The sequence below is a fragment of the Schistocerca gregaria genome, chromosome 2, assembly GCF_023897955.1.
Source record: "Schistocerca gregaria isolate iqSchGreg1 chromosome 2, iqSchGreg1.2, whole genome shotgun sequence".
NCBI classification, from domain to species: domain Eukaryota; kingdom Metazoa; phylum Arthropoda; class Insecta; order Orthoptera; family Acrididae; genus Schistocerca; species Schistocerca gregaria.
The window spans coordinates 197,685,940-197,705,035 of NC_064921.1; the positions used below are offsets into that span (position 1 = coordinate 197,685,940).

The 19,096-nt window shown below is 40.7% G+C and overlaps 1 protein-coding gene across 3 annotated transcripts in view; it reads left to right on the forward strand.

The window, feature by feature from the left end:
* Positions 1-19,096, forward strand: part of LOC126336675 (transcription initiation factor TFIID subunit 3-like) — a 40,900-nt gene that overhangs the window by 16,666 nt on the left and 5,138 nt on the right. The window lies entirely within an intron of this gene.

Here is a 19,096-nt window from a genome sequence, read left to right on the forward strand (position 1 = left end):
CTGGACCCCAGGTCACATCGGAATCCCAGGCAACAAACTTGCCGACAGCCTGGCCAAACAGGCTATATGGAAACTGGTTAATGGAGATGAGCTTCTTAGCAACTGACGTGCGTTCAGTAGTATGCTGCAAGGTTTTGCGGCTTTGGGAGACAGTACAGCATAACCTCAGCACGCACATCAAACTGTGTGCTATTGAGGAGATTACAAATGTGTGGCAGTCCTCCATGCGAGCCTCTCGCAGGGACTCTGTGGTACTCTTCCAGCTCTGCAGTGGCCACGCTTGTGTTACACATGGCTACCTCCTGCGCCGTGATGACCCACATTAGTGTCGGCCCGGCGCCCGGCTGACAGTGGCTCATATCTTGTTGAGCTATCCGTCTTTGGTTGCCCTGCAATGGACTCTTCAGTTACTGGACTTGTTGCCATTAATTTAACTTACAGCGCCTCATTGGCTAATTTAGTTTTATGTTTTATACATGACGGTGGGTTTTAACATTCTGTAAAAGTTTCAGCGCATGTCCTTTGTCTCTCTCTATTCTCCACTCTAATGCTTTTAGGCTTGATGTTTTAATGTGTCACAGAGTGGCTGGCTTTTCCTTTTTATTCTCATGGTCGACCAGCTGTGGTCATCTGCTCTCTTGTTTTTACCCCTTGTACCTGTTTCTTGCTTCTCTTTGTGGTTTTCATTTCTTGTTTTATCCATAGTAGTATTGTTTGTTGTCCTGTCATTCTTCTGGTTCTCCCTTTCTCCTTGTATTGTGCTGTAAGTCTCTTTTCTTCTTTCCCCTGTGTAATTATTTTACCGGGAACAAAGGACCAATCGCCTCATAGTTGGGTCCCGTACATGCCCTGGTCCCGTACATGCCCTGGTCCCGTACATGCTCCCTCCTGCCACCCCCTTTTAAACCAACCAACCAATTTCTGTAAGTACGAGGCAAGGTAATTTTATGTGCAGGCAAGGTAATTTTATGTGCACTGTAATCATATGAGCAACATTTAAGAGGTATCACCATAACTGAGCAATGTCTATTGCAACATCATTGACAAGACTACCAAAAATACATTTAGTAGCTATTATTAGGCAAGAAGCATATACTCTGATAAGCCAGAAGATTATAACTACCACCTACTATCAATAGAAATACACACACACACACACACACACACACACACACACACACACACACACACACGCGCGCGCTCTGCATGTGGCATCAGAGAGTGTGCTGTCTGTGTGTAGAATTAGGAAGACACACATTCTATCAGAGTTTGACTGAGGGAAGATTGTGATGGCTCAGAGGCTTGGCAAGAGCATTTCGGAAACTGCATGACTTGTCAGATGTTTGAGGAGTGGTGTGATGAGTGTCTTTAATGTGTGGCAAAACCAAGGTGAAACCACATCCAGACATCACGGGGTTGGGCAGACACCCCTCATTACGTTTGTCAGACGATGTAGGCTGGGCACACTGATAAAACAGGACAGGCAGCAAACTGTGTCAGAACTAACATCAGACTTTAATTCTAGGCAGAGTAGAAGTGTGCCTAAACACAAGGTGCACAGAACACTCCTAACGATGAGCCTCCACCACCAATGACCTATGCGTGTCCCAATGTTAACACCAAGACAGAGGCACCTACGACTGAAATGAGCACATGACCTATGGCGCTGAACGTTGGTGGTGTGGCAGTGTGTTGCATGGTCTAATGAATCCCAATACCTTCTTTATTATGCTGATGGAAGGATGCAAATCCATCATCTTCCAGGGAAAGAGCTCTTTGACATCTGTACAGCAGGATGGAGACAAGCTGGCAGGGGCTGCTTTATGCTCTATGGAACATTCACATGGCCATTCATGTGTCCAGTGGAACACATGCAAGGTGCCATGATGGCTGAGGAGCTGTACACCATTTGCAGACCACATACATGCGTTCATGACAATGTTTCCCGACAGCAGTGGCATTTTTCAACTCTAATGCACCATGTCGCAACGCCAGGAGTGTGATAGGGTGGTTCGAGGAACACTGGTGAGTACCAGTTGATGTACTGACCCTCCCAACTCGCCGGATCTGAACCTGATTGAACACCTCTGGGTGTGAGTGAACATGGCGTCTGAGCTCATCACACCTTTCCTAGAATTTACGGGAATTAGGTGACAGCAGATGTGGTGCCAGCTCCCTTCAGTAACTTAACAAGGCCACGATGTGTATCTGCTGTTGTGTGTGCCAAAGGTGGACATACTGGTTGTTAGGTAGGTGGTCATAATGCAGTGATTGATCGGTGTATACATCATCATGCACAGTCCACAACATGAAAATTATGAAAAATAATCAAAAATTAAGTTCCTTTTTTATATTTACAGGCACAGATAAAAAATGTTGCAGCGTACCAAGTGTAATTAGGAGTTAAATTCTGGTCCACAGTATGTCAGCTAAAAATTGCTTCCACTCTTCTTTGTCCAAATATCATGATGGATTTTGTTGTGATTCAGTGTAATCCAAAGTACTCATTATATTATTTTGCTTTATGATGGCTACACAAACAATGGTTATCAGTTCTTGTAACAATAACAAATCCTGTATGGCAACTGTGACATCACTTGTGCATACAAATAGCAATTTTGTCATAAAAATGTATCCAAGCTCTGAAAACCAATTTGTGGTGGGACACCCATAGTAGTTTTGGGTGAGGACAGTTTGTAGAAACAACCTTGGAAATGTTCCTAACGCATTTCTTTGATGAAGTCTGTCAGTTTTCTGTACCTTTTAGGCAATACAGACACATCTTGTCACGAATCATCCAACAAATCTTTAACGTGTTATTGTTTAAGTAAAATATAATAGGCTGTACAGTGAAAGTCTTAACCCCAGCAGTATCCCTAGACTTCGTTTCGAGGATAAGATTAACTTTCACTAGAGTCTATTGATACTGGGCAAAAGTTAACATCTGACTATTTTGTCATTGAGGCTTTCTAGTGATTTAAAAGAAAGAAACTGTCAGCAATGTTTGCAGCACATGTGATTATTTGCATACTTGTATTCTGATAGTTGAAATTGCGAAGTTAAATTCAGTGGTTCATGAGTTTTCAACAATCCACAAACTGTGTGCGCTCAGGGAACTTAGAGGGGGGGGGGCTACAACTTAGTGTGGTAGGGAGAAGTGTTACATTTACTTGTGCATGCATTGCATAAACTGCTAACAGACATTAGTTTTAGAATTTCAACTTGCAAAATAGAGATTACTAACTTTCAACAGATCACTAAAAAGTGTTAATTATGCTGATGATATTTCTAATAGAATATTAACCCAGCGAGGATGTGGTGCAAAAAAGGGTACACCAAGGACCTGAAGGGTCATATTGGTGCTGTTTTTCATTTATAGTTTTTAATTATTTATTGGCACTTTTTAAGAAGAGATGGGGATTAAATTTATGAATTATTTATTTATTAAAGAATTTTCATATAAACACCATTAAGCGTACAAATGCTTTATTACTTTATGTAAAAATTAAGTCTAAAAAGTAACCATTTTTTAACAGCTCTTAACATTTCATATTTTTTAAAATCCTACAAAACCATACATTCTCATCAGTAATTCAGGTTTTTTGCTAAACATTTAAGAGATTAATCCTTTTTGAACGCAAAATGAACAATAAACTTTTGACTTAAGCTGTTAATCATCGATTGCCATAGCACACTGTTGGCAGAATGGAACAATGTGTACTTGACAAATGTACTTAGGACTACCTTCACAAACTTGAGGTGTCTTACGATGTTTAGCATAGGGGACACGCTAGACATCTTTTTTGTATGCCTCGGACTCTGGCGGTCGATTCTTGGACTGATTCTCCACTAAATTCTCTGATTGTCTTAAGCAAAGTGCTTGGTAGTTAGGTATTTCTTGTCGGGCACTCAAGTGTTCACGGATGAGCATACAGCCTAGTGTTCTTATGAAATTCGACACTATTGGTTTTTATTTTTATTTGATCACTGAACAATAACAGCATTTATGCTGGCCATATTCAGTATTGTGCAGAACTCAGTCTGAGGCCATTTTTTTGAGTTGCGGCTTACATCATAAGTCATCTGCAACGTCAACTCCACCTTTCGCAGAATTATAAAACATGTTTATTTTTGGTTTCTTTTTATCTCCTGTCGATTCATCAATTTCGGTATTTGTGGTGGAGACTGGTATTTTCACTGCCATCTGTTGTAAAGCGATTTTCACTGTCTGATAATTCCACCAGCCAATGACATATACACTCAGCCTCTTTCTTTGTTGTCAATTTTGGCTAAAAACACCAAAAAACATGAAACATTCATGAAAAAAGTTACATGGAAAAATGGCACAGAAATAGTACTTGCGGTTGTGGAAGGATGAAAATTACCCTCCTACCTTTTGAACTCTTTTATCTCCTTTCACAGATGGCAGCCGATTGAGTGTGTGCGCATATTAGCGAGGGTAGTTCAGTAATTACAGCTACTGTGAACTTCGACAATGTGCAACTGCGCAACAAAGAACTGCCAACAAAACAAAATGAGCAGGGTCAAATTGACACTGTCACATCATTGTCGGGTTTAAATATTGTTTTGAAGTGATGGGGCTAGTCTCAATCAGTGACTTGTGGCACATTTCCTTAAATATTTAAATATGATATAGAAATAACCATATTAAAAAAAAAGGATAAGCAAACCAACTGTAATTAAAAACCTCTTCACTGCTTCCAGTCTCCAAAAGTGTATGGGAAAGTGGCCCCATTTAACTGCCATTCAGTTTAACTTTTATACAGGATTCTCACAGCTGTAGAGAACATCTACAGTGGGTAGAGAACAGAGCAAAATAAGAAAAATTACTCTGTTGGTACATTCAGTTGCCATTCCAAAGGTTATGCATGAGACCCCACAAAATTGTACTTGGCAAACTATTGTTAGAACATACTATAATAAATACACCGCCTCAGTTTACCACTAGCCTATTCTTTCGATTTACACTTAAATTTAAATAAAACATCTCATTGCTGTGAATTTTATGTTTTAGCCTGCTTTCTGTACCTAATACACTGGTGTGCAAAACTTAAGGATGAAAATAACTCACATGTCAGTGCAAGTAACATATTAAGAACTGCTTCACTATAGTGTATAAGGTAACTGAAAGAAAAACAAAATGAGACAAAAGGAAATGACATTTTTATTCAAAGACAGTAATTACCTTGAAGTCTCCCCAACAAATGATTGTAAATAAAATAGAAAGAAACTTCCACATGGGAAAAATATATTAAAAACAAAGATTCCAAGACCCACCAAGCAGGAAAGCGCCGGCAGACAGGCACATGAACAAAACACCCAAACACACACACAGAATTACCAGCCCTCGCAACCGACTGTTGCTTCTTCAGGAAGGAGAGGGAAAGACGAAAGGATGTGGGTTCTAAGGGAGAGGGCAAGGAGTCATTCCAATCCCGGGAGCGGAAAGACTCCCCTTAGTGTGTGTGTGTGTGTGTGTGTGTGTGTGTGTGTGTGTGTGTGTGTGTGTGTGTGTCCTTTTTTTCCCCTAAGGGGAGTCTTTCCGCTCTCGGGATTGGAATGACTCCTTGCCCTCTCCCTTAGAACCCACATCCTTTCGTCTTTCCCTCTCCTTCCTGAAGAAGCAACCGTCGGTTGTGGGGGCTGGTAATTCTGTGTGTGTGTTTGGGTGTTTTGTTCATGTGCCTGTCTGTCGGCGCTTTCCCGCTTGGTGGGTCTTGGAATCTTTGTTTTTAATATACAACAAATGATTGTGTTAGACAATGTTCCTGGGTGCATCATGTATCCTCATATGGTGAAAGGTGGTGGCACGAACACTCTTATGGTGAGAGGTGTGAACATGTAATGCAGGCAGGAACATTATCGAACATGATCATTTTTGTTGGTCAGGGTCTTAGAAAAATATAATTTCGATGTGCAGGTACTTAAATTTGGCACATCAAATATTTAGCTGAAATTCCCTGTTTGCAACCACCTCCTCCTCCTTTCTTCTTCTTCTTCTTCTTCTTCTTCTTCTTCTTATTATTATTATTATTATTATTATTATTATTATTATTATTATTATTATTATTATTAACTTTACTGACATTATTCTAGTCAATACACAGTTGTGGCCGAGCGGCTCTAGGCACTTCAGTCCGGAACTACATGACCGCTTCGGTCGCAGGTTCGAATCCTGCCTCGGGCGTGAATGTGTGTGATGTCCTAGCCATTTGAATTACACAGTTGCTAGAAGTATTTTTCCGTGGTGTTATGCAAATGACAGACGACATTTTTCCAGTCTGGAGACATGACCTTTTTTGGGTTGGGAGGAGGAGGTAGTCAATGTAACCTTTAAATTTGGTCCAGATCATGTTAAATAAATAAAATAAATATCAATTCTATTGGATTGAAATTGCCTAAAGACTGTATGCCATTATGTATTTGCAATTGTCAGTTTCTTACTTGAGAACTGTGTATTATGGAGAGAGATTGGATTCTAAGATCCACCACCACTGTGGTAGCTGTAGCTCTCGTATCATGAAGAGAGTGGTTGGGAGCATTATCAGACACAATTGTTGACAGTGTAGGCATGTAACACGCAAACCATTTCTCTTGACTGACCTCGTGTAACTACGATCTGGCCAAGAGAGTGACATCAAACATTTCACCCGAATGATAGTTGATGAATTTGCTTCTGATACAGTTCAGTATCGCACAAAAAATAATGTAGTAACAGATAAAATAATAATTAGTTCCTCAGCCCTGGATTCAGATGGAGCTCTGCCTAGGTCTGAAAGATTCCGTTCCCACAATGGTGTTCCGTTGTTTTTTCCGCTGACTTTTATGGGAGTTTCGGGATGCTGTTGTTTCACCGATGGCTCTAAATCTGCTGATCGTGTGGGATATGCCTTCACGTCCTCTGTTGGCAGGGAAAATCATCTCCTGCCAACTGCATATGGGGTGTTTAGTGCAGAATTAACATCAATTTCCCAAGCCCTTACCTTTATTAAACAGTCTCAACTCAACTGCATTTTGTTGTGTACGGACTCAATGAGTGGCCTTCAGGCTATTGATAGGTGTTTTTCCTGCCATCTCTTGGTCTCTGCCGTCTTAGATCTTGCTGATCTATACCATGCTGCTTGTTCCGTTGACTTCCTTTGGGTCCCTGGCCATGTGGTTTTGATCGTTTGGCTGGGGTAGCAGTCAGCTACTCTCCCCCCCCCCCCCCCTCCCTTTGTAACCCCTCCTGTGGTGGATTTACTGTTGGGAGGCTACCGCCCTGCCTAATAAACTTCGTATGATTAAGGTGACACCTGTCCCGTGGCGTTCTTCCTTCTGCCTCTCCCGAAAGGGCTTGACCACCCTGTGTCGTCTCTGCATCGGCCATACTAGGTTGAGCTGTGTTTCCTTTTGCGTAATGAGCCTCCTCCACTTTGTTGTGGTGGGGCCCACATTTTGGTGGAATGTCCCCTTCTTTTGGCTCTGCGTACTAAGTACAGACTACTCCACACTTTACCTTTAATATTGGCAGATGATTCCCAGATGGTTGAACTGGTTCTCAGTTTCCTCTGTGAAAGTGGTTTTTATTTACAGTTCTAAGGTTTTTAATCTCCCTCTGGAGTAGGGGCAGGGCAGTGAGGGTTGGGCTGTCTCCCACTGTTAGCTGCGTTTGAGATTCCTGACACCCCTCCTTGGCCAAGATCCTCTTTTCTCTCCCTTTAACTCTGTATCTATCGCTTTTTAGATTTGGTTAGTCTCCTTTTACAATACACACTTATACATTCTAGCAGTTGAACGCTTTTTAATAGCAGGTGGACTTGTCTGTACTGCATCAGAGGTGGGATATTTCCTGCCTCTAGCATAGTCTTGGGGTTGCCCACGTGCTGACTTCCCTCCTTTTTTCACAACACATCACTTTTACGTCCCCCCTCCCCCAAGATGTAAATCCGTCCAAATGGACCCTCTATGAAACAGGGGACTGATGACCTTGCTGTTTAGTCCCTTCAACCCCAATCAACCAACCAGCTTTCCTTCATAGAAGATCAGCCTATTGGCACTGAACCAAAAATGCATGGACTTCAGGGATTCATAAGTATACAGACCCCCCTCAACATTGCTCATGTTTTCCTCTCTCCCCTGTAGATCCGGGGGTTAGAATAGGCACGAGGTATTCCTGCCTGTCATAAGAGGTGACTAAAAGGAGTCTCACATGTTTCGGCCTTTGCGATGGTCCCCTGTAGGGTTTGTCCTCCATTTTTCAAGATTTCCCGAAGAGTTAGCCAATTGGAGAAGGGTGCCTTGAGATCTTCATCCCACATTCTCGTCATTTCAGTCACGCCCATTCTCCATCTTTTGGGCAAGGACACCTTCCTGGATGCGTTTTCCACCATGCACTACGCAGCGTTGCTTTCTGCGTTGACGATGACCATGGACTTCTTTGCACCAGATATCCAGCACTGTAGCCAGTTCATTGTGGTGGGCCCACCATGTAGCCTGTTGGTTGTAGCCCCTTGACTACATAGGGATTGCTCTGCTGAAGCCTGCACAGTTAACTACCCACATATGTAAAGGGGTAGATGCCCATCCCCCTGGGGCATTGGGACTCCCGGCAATGGCCATCCTGCCAGGTGGCCTTTGCTGCAGCTGGGTGGCGCATTTGGGGAGGGCCCCTGGTCGGAGTGGGTGACATCAGGTCGGAGGACACGTGATGAAGCTTAGTCCATCGTCCCTTGCAGCTGGTGAAACACCAGCAGTCTCCAAGCGTTCACAAGCTCAATTCAATGTACAGAAGTACTTCCCCAAATCCTACCTTTCCCTGGCCACACCATGGCCGGAACGTCGTGCTAAGGATGGCTGTGGATCTTATTCGCCCCAGTACCTTGTGTGTTCAAGAGCTGATGGGGAATCTTTCATGACAATGAAGCCTCAGTTTTTTGTCAAGCATTTAGAGGACAAGTTTGGGGAGGTGGAGGGATTGTCCAAAATAAGATCTGGGTCAGTCTTGATCAAAACAACCCCGTCACGGACATAACTCGCTTGCGAGAAGCTGGAGGATGTTTCAGTAACCATCATGCCCCATAAGACCTTAAATATTGTCCAGGGTATCATATTACACAGGGACCTTCTTTCGCAGTCTGACGATGAGCTGTATGCCAATTTAGATCGGCAAGATGTACATGTCGTCAGCCGTGTCTCACCAGTGTCTTCATCTTGGCCTTAGAGGGAGATACATTGCCTGAGAAGGTCAATGTGATGGTCTACCGCTGTGGTGTAAAGCCCTATATCCCTCCCTCAATATGGTGCTTTAAGTGCTAGAAGTTCGGCCATGTCTTCCCGCTGTACTTCCAGCGTCACATGTCGAGATTGCGGACGCCCATCACATCCCAATAATCTTTGTGCTCCACCTCCCATTCGTGTAAACTGTGTGGAGAGCTCCATTCACCTTGCTTGCCAGACTGCAGGATTCTCCAAAAAGAAAGGAAAGTCATGGAGTACAAGACCTCGGACCGACTGACCCACACTGCGGCTAAGAGAAAATTTGAACGCCTGTATCCTGTACATATGACATTATCTTATGCTGTCGCTACAACAGTTCTGGCACAATCAGCTCCACCAACTCGTCACCTCTCACAGCTGGAAGACTACACCTGCCCCCTTGATGGTGGGAGGCATTTCCCTCCCTGTTGCTCCCGCACCATATACTTTAGGAGCAACCCTCCCGCCCCAGCCATTGGGGACGTCTGTCCCCACTTGTAAGCCGGAGAAGTATAAGCCTTCTTAGACTTCTCTTGCTAGGAAGGGGTCCATTGGGTCACTCCCAACCCAGGTTTCTGCTAGTGGGAGAGATGGCACCCACCAATGGCTGAAAGCTCAAAAGCAGCTGGTTGTAAGGCTTCATGCTCATCCTCAGTCCTTGAGACTGAGTCAGTGAAGTCAGTGAAGTCCTCCCGGTAGGGAAAGCCAAGGAACTGTGAGAGAAATCAAAATCCCGCCAGGCCCTCAGACACAATGAGTATAGACTGCTCAGGCAATAAGTTGGTGGCAGCAGGTGACTCTGAAGCATAAACTACCTCATTGAATGTTCCATGCCTTCCCAGTCTCACAAAGACTTCATCCTCCAGTGGAATTGGGGCCGTTTTTTCCACTGCCTGGCTGGAGTTACGGCAACTGTTACGCTTTACTCCTGCTGTCTGCGTACTCCTCCAGGAAATCACGTTCATGCAATGCAGACCCATGCCCTCCATGGCTAAAGGGATATTACAGGAACCGTAGCAACTATAATCGAGTGTCAGGTGGAGATTGCGATTATGTCCTGAACTAAGCCTGTAGTGACACTATGCCCCTTCAAACCCCTCTTGAAGCTGTGGCTGTCGGAATAAGGACGACACAGGAAATAACTGTCTGCAATGTATATCTTCCTCCAGATGGTGCGGTACCCCAGGATGTATTAGCTGCACTCACTGATCAACTCCCTAAACATTTCCTAGTTTTGGGAGATTTTAATGCCCATCCCCATTTGTGGGGTGGCACCATGCCTACTGGCTGAGGCAGAGATGTCGAAACTTCACTGTCTTGACCTCTGCCTCTTAAATACTGGGGCCGCCGCACATTTCAGTGTGCCTCATGGTAGTTACTCGGCCATTGATTAATCAATTTGCAGCCCAGGACTTCTCCCATCTATAAACTGGAGAGCCCATGACGACCTGTGTGGTAGTGACTGCTTCCCTGTCTTCCTGTCACTGCCTCGGCGTCAGGCCCACGGATGCCTGGTAAGATGGGCTTTAAAGGAGGCGGACTGGGAAACTTTCACCTCTGCTGTCACCATTGAATCGCCCTATCACGGTTACATCGATGTGATTTTTGAGCAGGTGACAACAACAATTGTGTCTGTGGCAGAAAATGTGATCTCTCACTCCTTAGGGTGCCCCCGGCATAAGGTACTCCCTGGGTTGTCACCGGAAGTCACTGAAGCAATTAAGGAGCGTCAGCGAGCTCTATAGTGGCATAAGCGGCACCCTACCCTTCCCTTCACTTCATAGCCTTTAAACGGCTACGTGCCCGCATTCACCAATGTATCAACAGTGGAAACAGGAGTGTTGGGAGAGACACATCATGACCATTGGGTGCCATACGTCACCTTCCCAAGTCTGGGCAAATATCATACATGTTTTCCAGTACCAGACCCCAACAGGCGCTCCCAGGGTAAACATAAATGGCGTGTTATCTACCGTTGCAAACGCGGTTGCTGAGCACTTGGCTCGAGCCTCTGCACCAGATACTTACCCAAGCTTTTCGCACACTCAAATGGCAGCTGGAAGGGAAAGTCCTCACAATCACTACGTGCCACAGTGAATCCTATAACGCCTCATTTACAGAGTGGGAGATCCTCAGTGCCCTTGCACATTGCCCCGACAAAGCTCCTGGGCCTGATCGGATCCACTGTCAGATGATTAAACATCTCTCATCTGACTACAAGCAACATATCCTCATCATCTTCAACCAGATCTGGTGCAATGGTGTCTTTCCATTGCAATGGCGAGAGAGCACCATCATTCTGGTGCTCTAATATGGTAAAAACCCACTTGCTGTGGATAGCTATCAGATCGTCAGCCTCACCAACGTTCTTTGTAAGCTGCTGGAATGTATGGTGTATCGGCGGTTGGGTGTAATGTGTTTACATTGTCCAAACTTTCCTCTACATTTGCACTCATGAAAATTTGCTAATCTGTAATAACACTCCAAGCAGCTTAATAGCCATAAGCCAAATGCTATCCTTGAAACCCATTGGTCTTGACATGATCATCTTTCTTGTATCCACAATACTTGTTGCTCAATTATATTCTTCTGGGCCCCAAGTCACGTTGGGATTCCTGGAAATTATCTTATAGACCAGTTAGGAAAGGAAGCACTGAGATAGAAAACCTGGAGATGTTGATACTGTGATCCAATTTGCAGTTGACACTGTGTATTCTTCTTTTGGAGGCTTGAAACCTAGAATGGCGTCACTACTAACAAGCTGTGTACCGTAAAAAGGTTCCATGAATGTATGATCATCTTTCTTTGCTCTTTGTGAAGGGTATCACCTCTGCTGATTACATGCCAGCAATACCATGTTTAGTCCCTTTCAGCCTCCCCAAAGAATTAAATTCATTCATTACATTAGTATCATCTGCAAATGTAATTTAGATGTGCCAGTGTCTGAGGTCTGTATATCGTTTATGTTAATAAGGAACACCATCTTGCTCTTTGCCTGTTTAACTTTCTTGGTGACAGATACTAATCAAACTTCATGATTAGAATGAGCTGGTGCAAGTTCCACTACTTGTGTTGTATTTTGGATATGTAGGATTTGAACCACTTACTTTTTACTATTTTGATTCCAGTTGCTTCTCTCTTTGATGACCAACAGTATAAAAGCTTTGGAAAGTTCAAAATTAGTTCCTACAACTATCTTGTTGTTTACTAAATTTTTGTGTGTCTAATCCATTATTTCTGTTTCTTTACATCTGCCAGTTTGAAAGTCATGTTTATTACTTTTCATTAGCTTGTGGTCATTTAAGTAATAGATTTGTTGTTTCATATGATCTCTCAAGGAGGTTGCTGAAGATGCTGAGAGGAATAATAAGTTGATAGTTTTCAACTTTATTCCATTTACAGCTTTTAAATAAAGTTATCACCTGAGAAATTTTTAATGTCTCAGGACCTACTCCCTCATTTGTGTACCAAGGATTTTGCAGTTCCTGAAGCACTTTGCATAATAAGTGACACTGGTATTTCATCTGCATCTACTGGCTGTTGCGTTTAAGGTTTTCAACACTTTTGCTGCTAAGCCGTTCGCCAGGTGATGTGGACTTCTATATGCGTACTGCTTGGATTTGTACAGTGGTATGGACACCTGATTGTGTACTGAGCTGCTGACCTCACTGCTGTGGATGAGTTACTTCAGTATCTCATTGAATAAAAAACTTTAGAGTATTTATCATGCAACATATGTGCCTCAGTGCATGCAATTTGCAAAAAACCTTGTTTTGATATCTTGAACTGTTTGAGATAATGCGATTGTTACGATCACGTGCTTCATGATGTGCAAGGCGGTGAAAATGTCTTATCTACATATAATTCACTGCAATGTATGAGCTGAATCAACCATATGCAACATTTAGGAAATGCGTTTTTGTCTCTGTAAAATCTTTACAGTATTGTTTTATGTTGTACTTAATTTGAAGCAGTATAATAATTAGTACAGCATATAACGAAAAAAGTAGAAGAAAAATTCAATCCCTTATCAGTCGAAGCAATGCTTTACCTAATGTGGGGCATTATAATAACTGACATTTAGCGAAGAAAAAAAAAGTCCTTTATCAGTCGAAGATGTGCAAAACTCTCTTTTTTTCCACTTAATACTTTTTGAAAAATTGGCTGATACGTATTTCACATCAGCTGGAATGCTGTCTCTCAGCACAGGCGCCAGCATTTGGCAAGGAGCACAGCATGGAATGCAAAGAGGAACTCTATAGCATTGAAGTGGTTAATTATCTTTACTACTTCATTTTCACTAATTGGAACTAAGCTTATGATGCATTAGTTAACCTTTTTGCAATCAGCCTTTTACAATGGTGACTGCTAAAAATGTCTTACAGTTTATACATGGTCATGTAGTATTTTGTTTAAATTCCCATATATCATGCTGCATTCAATTTAAAAACATGAAAAAATGCCACTTACACACAAAAACGTGTAGTCTGTTATGGTGTATCCAGATTGTCTCACTTTAAATGGTTTATAAGTGATGAAGTAAAAAGCATTTCTAAAAAGTAGTAAATATTAATTTAATTTGATTTTATTTCAATATAATTAACACTGTACTTGCTTTAAAGGAAGCTTACTAATGTTTTTAATATCTATATAAATTTCTGAGTAAAGTGACACAAGAAAAAGGAAATTTTTAATATTGTTTACAAAGATAATAATTGGACAGTTAACTAATATGTTCAATGTGTGCAGTTGTGTTTAGGAGCAGAATACATTTTACCAAACCATGGAAATGCCTTAGATGGTTTTGTGCTCCTGTATGAAAACAGTGTAATTCGTTTGCTGAATCCCATGTTCTGTAAGCATGTTATAAAATCTCGTACTGCAGCCAATGTGACATTCTTCCACTATATCTACTGGACAGAGTAAATATATATAAATTACTTAGCTGAATGATTTCTTGTGGTGACAACTAGTTGAAGTAACATTCCACTGAAAAATAAATTCAAATATTCAGGTGCAGAATATACCACACTGTTGGCATGCGCTTTGGTCCAGGCACATTGTGAAATGGATGTGGTAGTGGCTGTTGTGTTTAACCCATTATATCCCAGAATTACTTTTTTAATGTTTTGATAAAATTTCAGATCCACTATCCCCGTGGATTAATAATCACAATATTGATGTTAGTTTATGATGATAGTTGTCAATTCATAAATCATTTTTACATATGATATAACATACGGTGGGCAGTAAGGGGTAGAATTCCTTACACAATTTTATCACAAGTAATATGTTGAATTTTTCATGATTATCATTCATTACACAAATAAATGAAGAGAGAGTACAATAATAATACGTAGGTATTGTAATGTTAATTTTATTTATATTTTAAGGTTAAAGTATTTATTTATACATTAAGTAGACATGGCAAATCTATATAGTAGAACCAACAAAATAACTACTGCATTACATGAATAAAGTAAGACGTTGCAATAATAAAGGACAAATGATAAAAATAATAGTCCAATAGACAACTTAGTCTTCTTACCACTGTTGATACAAAATGAAACATCACTTCGGATGGAGTCTCACATTGCATTTTACACAGTAGAATTTTGTGCATTTACCACACTGCCCACATCTTCTTTGTGGCTCTGCTTATGAATCATGTGTCCAGCGTTATCAAATCTTATTTATTATGTCTTTCACCTGTGGCTGAAATCTTGGCCTCACAACTCTTAGCTTTTCAGTGTTTGGTGAAGTCAGAATGGATAGTACAGTATGTCTGGTAAATTCCATTAAGCTTACATTGTTATTTAGCCTCTGGTATAGAATCCACATATTCACAACAGCACCATTTAGGCAGAACCTGATCATTGGCCAGCAACATTTCTTTGATCTTATTGGAATGCGATATAGACTTCGTAGGTCGTCAAAAAGAACTACCCCTCCCAAGTGGCAACTAAGGGAAGGCTGTGGTATGGAAACCTTCTTTCTTGATTGTCCATTCTACCGCCATCTTGTACTTTCACCTAATACGCTTTCATTCAGTACATTTGTCCCCAGGGTCACTTGACAATTGTCGTTTCATCTTAAAAGTGTGATAGAATTCTCTGTATCATGTAACACAATAGTAGTACCTCATAGTGCCTTCTTTATATCTGGTATGGGTGCCTTATCCAAGCAGTCATTTCTCAGGGTTTCTATGCATTTGATTCAATTTGAAGTAAGAGATTCAAGTAGGGGCAAAGAGTTAAAGTAATTATAAATCTACACTGTGCTGTTGCGAGGGATGTAACCCACAGAGAGATTTTCAAATACAGTATGCCCCAGTTGTTTATGGGGATCTCTTCGACTTACTCCAACATATGGCTTAAATTTGATGAGAGATCCATTAAACCAAACTAAAATAAACTCCGAGCAGGCCTTGGAAGGCCCAATGGTACCGACCGGATGCCATGCCATCCTCAGCCCACAGGCTTCACTGGGTGCAGATATGGAAGGGCATGTGGTCAGCACACCGCTCTCCCGGCCATATGTCAGTTTACAAGACCAGAGCCACTACTTCTCAATCAAGTAGCTGCTCAGTTTGCCTCACAAGTGCTGAGTGCACCCCGCTTGCCAACAGCGCTCAGCAGACCAGATGGTCACTCATCCAAGTGCTAGCCAGCCCAACAGTGCTTAGCTTCAGTAATCTCACAGGAAATGGTGTTACCATTGCGGCAAGGTCATTGGCTGAGATATCCATTAGATGTAGCTAAACACCATCATTTGAAACTATAATGAATTGGCTTGCCTCTTATAAACGGTTTCATGAAGTGGTGGCAATAATAAGGCTCCATGACCTCATCCAAGGAGATGTTTGACTCTAGAGGCAATATGATATCTTGAAATTTTTTATTTAGATGTGAAATAATGGCTGAACCTTATAGACTTCATTTTCTTTTTCAATGCTGTCATTATCATTAACACATAAGAGTCTTTGAATTTTGTCAAAAGTATTTCTGGAGATAGAATTCGAAACAAGGTCATTGTTTGTGTCAAGTCTGGTCTCCCAGTACATACGTCTATGTATGACCTTACAATATTCGAATAACAGCAAACTAGTGATGTATTTGTGGATGTCATTATGACTTATTTGTATGTTGTGTCCATTTTGAACAGCACACATATATATATATATATATATATATATATATATATATATATATATATATATATATATATATATATATATATATATATATATATATATATATACTCGAGGCCACTTTTGTGATTTGAAACAGCAGGGATTTTTCTCTTTAAGTGGATGAAGGTGTAACATTTTCAGCAAGGCTCTCAGTATTTATTAATCTTATCCCTGCAGTTTGTCCCAGAACCTTCTTCCCTAAACCAGCAACTATTGCATCACTACCTGATCATCAGTGTCCACACCAACATTTGGCATAACAAGTACAAATTCTAGCTCCTGACATATATCAAATATGTCTGTCAAAGTTTCATCATCTTCTGTGGAGAACAGGATATTTAGAACTTCTGAGTCCCACTCCTTTTCTAAATGATATCTGAAATAAATCGGACCAACTGCAAGAAAATGACCCCTTATTGCCCACTGTATGATATTTCATACGTAAAGACATAAGTAAGTACCACGGTAAAACATATAAAGTACTCTCTTCCAGTGTGCTCTTATATATTGCATTTAAATATTCAAATTACTAATCCGTAATAATATGAGTAAAATTATGAACCTGCACATCATACTTTTATTACTTACTAACTGTCCATGATGAGAAGCAGCAGAGTCAATACCACTAGAACAAATGCTTTCCACCAGGAAATAAACAATCCTGATCTCCACTGCTACTGTTAGTTTCAACGATAGAGTTTCAGATTAACAGTAAAACATAAAAGAAATATTTCAGTTGTTGACTGAGTGTTTCTGAAAGCAAATATGCCTGAGAAGAGCAAGTGTATGATAAATCATACAATGGGATATAATGGGTTAAAGTGCAATCACTTCAGTGTATCGTGTATTTTTCATTCTGTCTTCTGTTTCAATCAGTATATCAGCAGGAACATGACTTACTTTCTGAACCACTGCTACTTTCATGAAAATACTCAATATCACCATTATTTTCCAGTAACTTTCAAATTTCATTGTTGGACAAATTAAAAAAAATAAATTGCAAAAGCAAATGAAACAAACTGAAAACATTAGCTTAAAGAGAAATAGCATAGAAAAAAAAACAGTAAATAAAAATACTTCACCAAAACGATGCTGGCTGGTGAAATAACAAAATGTAAAAAAGTTACAAAGCATGATGTCAGCAAACTAATAATGCAGTAGCAGTGTTGTCAATCTTCAATATTTGACTGCAGTGGTGCTCAAAAGTTGTTAACTATTAATGTACATGTAAATTGAAATGTTGAGCATCAATACAAGCCTGCTAGCTACAATTATGAGCTATGTGAAAGTAAACAGAGTAGTGACAAATTGCGTCTCTGACAGTACTGGCATCTGTAAAGAATAAAGATAAATTGTTACCTTGACAGTCAAAGGATTAAGGCATTGGATTTGTGTGCAGGAGGAGCAGGCTTAAAATTACTACCTCGTCAATGTATTTAGGTTCCCATAGTGTGGTTCACCTGTTGTTCAGGTGAATGGCAAGATAATTCTCCCACTGAGCTGCAGCCTATTTGCCATTTGATCTGTGGTTAATTGAACTAGAGTGCCAACCAAACTTCAAACAGAAAAACTGTTGAGGCTTTAGTTGTCCACAACCAACAATGTAGGGTGAACCTTTGAGAGTGCAGTTTGTGCTGACAAAAATCAGAAAAATCATTAAATAAATGTCAGGAGAAGATCCTGAGATGAAAAACGAAATATGTTCTTTAGTCTCCTAAATTTTTCTTTCCTAAGCATTCTGTTGATGGAGTTATCAAAATTTTGACATTCACAGCTTCAGGAAAAACATCCATTCGAAATTTGATGGTTTTGAATTTGTGTGAATGCTGCACATGAATACTAATTTTTGTCATTATACCAGGCTGCTGTTTGTAATAATAGTTGTTACTGCATTACGTGATTCTTGCCATTACTTTATCATTCCCCCTATTATATTAACCCTCCAGCAGATGCACTTTCATATAAAGTACGCCAACCTCAAATAATATTGTCTTCTACTGTACCATTTTCGCTTTACAAATGTGAGCCCATACCTATTCCTTCGTTGTTGCTTCAGCTAACCCAGTGATTAGCTGTGCCGCCCCAACAGCAGTAATACACTGAGTGCTGGGTGGGAAAAGATGTATGATGTGTGCAAGAAAATTACCTAGATTCTGAGCTAGCACCACAATCCAACAATGAGGCAGGTCTATACAAGATAATTAGCATTCTAATAAGTGATTGGCTGTGGTCTTATACAACTGCGCTCTTCAGTGCATAGTGTGTCATTAGTGTGGGAAAGATTTGTATGCAATGGCATCAGAGTAGTATAATGAAAGTTTATTTTATTATTTTTAATTAAACAGTGATTTAGCTCATACATTGTAAATTTATTTTGTCATTGTTTAATTAAACTTGATTTTGATCATTCATGTCTGTTTAATTAAACTTGATTTTGATCATTCATGTCCCACCCCCACCCCAATTCAATGCAACACTGTATAGTAATTGCAGTTGTAAGTTTTCAGAACTGTAACTATAGTTTTAAACTCTCATACAAATGTTCAAATAGGAATTGATAACTGTTAGTGCGTTGAATATTTGATTATGCATTTGGAATCCTAGCTGAGCCCATTATTTTAGTTCACAGTGAGAACAACTTTGAGC